The sequence below is a fragment of the Ruditapes philippinarum genome, unplaced genomic scaffold (assembly GCF_026571515.1).
Source record: "Ruditapes philippinarum isolate M1 unplaced genomic scaffold, ASM2657151v2 ctg4703_1_1_1_1, whole genome shotgun sequence".
NCBI classification, from domain to species: domain Eukaryota; kingdom Metazoa; phylum Mollusca; class Bivalvia; order Venerida; family Veneridae; genus Ruditapes; species Ruditapes philippinarum.
In genome coordinates this window covers 51906-55039 of record NW_026853547.1, presented here as the reverse complement: position 1 = coordinate 55039, position 3134 = coordinate 51906, and positions in this window count along the sequence as shown.

The window sequence follows — 3134 nt, the reverse complement described above, 5'->3', positions numbered from 1 at the left end:
ACCGGTGCTAGGGGGCGGGGATACAATGCACTTCCAATCATCTCTCATGAACAGCCTCAATCAAACCAATAGTCTGCAATTTTCACTTTGCACTCGAAGCATCTCCCCTTTACCAGATAATTTTACTGAACAAAAGGAATAATAGACCTGTCCAAATGATTGTGGAGGGCGGTGGACTAGAGGTCGTCAAAAATTAGCTTGATGATTCTTTGAAATTTGAAAATTTTCATAAGTTGGTCTGGTGGTTAATGAGTCTGCCTCTCAATCCAGGGATCATGGATACAAGCTCTTCTAAGTTAAAGTATGTTTCTTGATATGAACCAGTGCACAGGAAGCGGACACGAATTTTATAAATATAAAATGTAAGAACATGTTCTGTAATGGAAATTTATTATAGAAATGAAATATGTTTAAACGAAACAAATTAATATCAGCGAGATACTGATAACTTACCTATCTTTTTATACAATGTAATTTGTATCATCACAAATGAAATATGTGAGGAAAGATCAATAAGAGAGTGTGACATTTACTATATGCAGCCTCCAACAGTACGAGTTCAACCATACATATTATTATGACCATCGGTAAGGCATTCAGCAGGGTGCAGCAAAACAAAATTTAACAATCGTGAATTCCGCTATTACCATTTACTTTCTTCATACAAAATGTAAACTTTGACAATAAACCTGAAGAATATGTACAATGCGTTGAATTTGAAACGGTCCATTTGAATTTTAAAGGATTTCAATAACAAAATACAAACAGCTACCAACAGTAAAGAGCCTGGTCAGACTGCACGGATGTTCACATTAGGTTATACAAATATAAAATTATCACCAAAATGAAGTGAAAAATAGAAATACCCCCCTTGCTTCAAATATGAATAAAATTCTTATTTTTATCACTCCCTTATACACATTATCAACCGTTTATTTCTACTGTAAATGTGTTACTACTAACAATTATGAATTGAGCATAATAGAAATTTAATTTTTTAATTTATATATACAGTATATTGTTATTTATTAAATTGACTCTTTGATAATGAAGATATTCTATATATCGTGACATTGCACAATGTAGAATTGAAAAATGATCCTGACAAACAAATTTGGCGGGAAATCATAGTACAATCAATATCTACCGATTAATGGATTCGATGCTAGCCGGTGCTAGAGGGCGTGAGGAATGTTGCACTTTTTCATGAGTGAGACTAAAAAAAGGATTGGAGCACCACACTAAATACCGTATTCCGGTATATACCGGGCAAGGCGCTTGAATCGTGAAATGCCAAAATCTTGCATTTTTACGCAACGGAATGAACGTAAATAGGTCTAATTCATCTTTTCACACTGATTTATGTATGACAATGCATGAAAAATGTAAAAATCAGCGAAAAAAAACGATATTTGTCTATTTTTTGATCATGATTTCTGCAAGCGTCTAGAGGTACTGCTCCAATCCTGTATTGAGCTAAATCCCTTTTTCATTATCCCTCATGTACAGACTCAATCAAACCGAGTCTGCAATTTTAATGTAATGTTCCTGATTTTAATGCTTCCGAGGGATCACTTTTTTCCAAATACATATCAATGCATTAACCTAGCTCACTGATTCATTTGTGCCCAGTGGCTTTCTGTCTAGTCCTTCGAACGATAGTATTTTAGTTTAACTTACTTAAATGGTGAAGAATAGTGTGTTATATTTAAATAACTGTAAGTGAACTTAAAATCTTAATATGACCAAAGAATGATATTATTTTTCTATCTCAAAAGCTTTTGTATTTTTGGAGTTTCTTATGATATTTCTGACAACGAACTCATTGGCTCATGATTACTGCTAAACCATTTTTGGCCTTTTGAAAAGTTCTTTGGAAGACAAAGAGCAATTTTGTTTACGTTTTGCTACTTTTACGACAAATTATTTGAAGTTCAACGCTATACTTCCTTCACATTAAAATAGAGAAAATAAGAATCCCGTAAGAAAGCTTAACACGGCAAAATGAAAATGTTGCAGACTCGGTTTAATTGCGCCTGTTCATGGACGGTACTGTCAAATGCAAACTACCGTCCACGCCCCCTAGCACCGGCTTAAGCAGAACATGAAATAATAAAATTTTTAAATTGAGAAACAACTGCAGATGTGTTCATACGCGGTTATCAGTAACCTTCAATGTGACACTTTAGTGCCATTCCATACAAAGCGGCGTATGGTTCCCGCGTAATAAAAAGCGTATGTCCTAAACGAGAAAACAAGGGGCAGAACTAAACAAAATGGAACTTTGAAAGAGGATCAGAGATTATGAAGCCTGCATATCACAAATATCACAAAGTTAATAAGCAGGCAACATATCCTAAGGGTGATGCAACATTATTCAAGTAGGAATTATTGGAACCACCCAACATGAAAATGCCAAATAGTTAAAACCGAAAAAAAAAATAAACACAACAATAATGTCGTGCTGAACGATCTTTAAGGATCTCTGATTTTTGATTTAATCATATTTTATTGCTTGAAACATGTACATGTAACATAAAGATTACATTAATACAAAACAGAATACAATAAATACGAATAAGGAAACATGTATGTTAACAGTTTGAAGCAAATGGGTTGGGCCACAAGTTTTACCAACATTAATGAAGGCCCTTCCCAGGCAAGTTTAAATAACAAAATGTTCATTATAAAGATACAAAACTTGTTTACGTAATTAATGTGTTAGGCGAAGAAACAAGAAAATATATGTTTTTGCGCATCATCAGAGCAATATTTACAGTTTGCTTCTATATATATCTATATTGATGTTAAAGTATTTAGATGACAATAATATGAGGAAAAAAACAACAACAACAAAAATTGATATGAGGTTCTCTGATTGAAACATCTCTAAACCCACTTTTAAAACATTATTAAACAAAGACATTTCTGATGCTTAACCTCAAATTTGACGAAAATTAGTTATGGATGTCAACCACGAATATGTTTTTTAAACATAGTGCTTAGTTAAAAATGCTATTTTCTACCGATTTATAATATTACGCAATATTTTGTAGCATACCCATGTATGGGAAGAATGCCAATAAACCGACTGGGCGCGAATGTCTAATGTGTACAGGTATATACAACTTCCA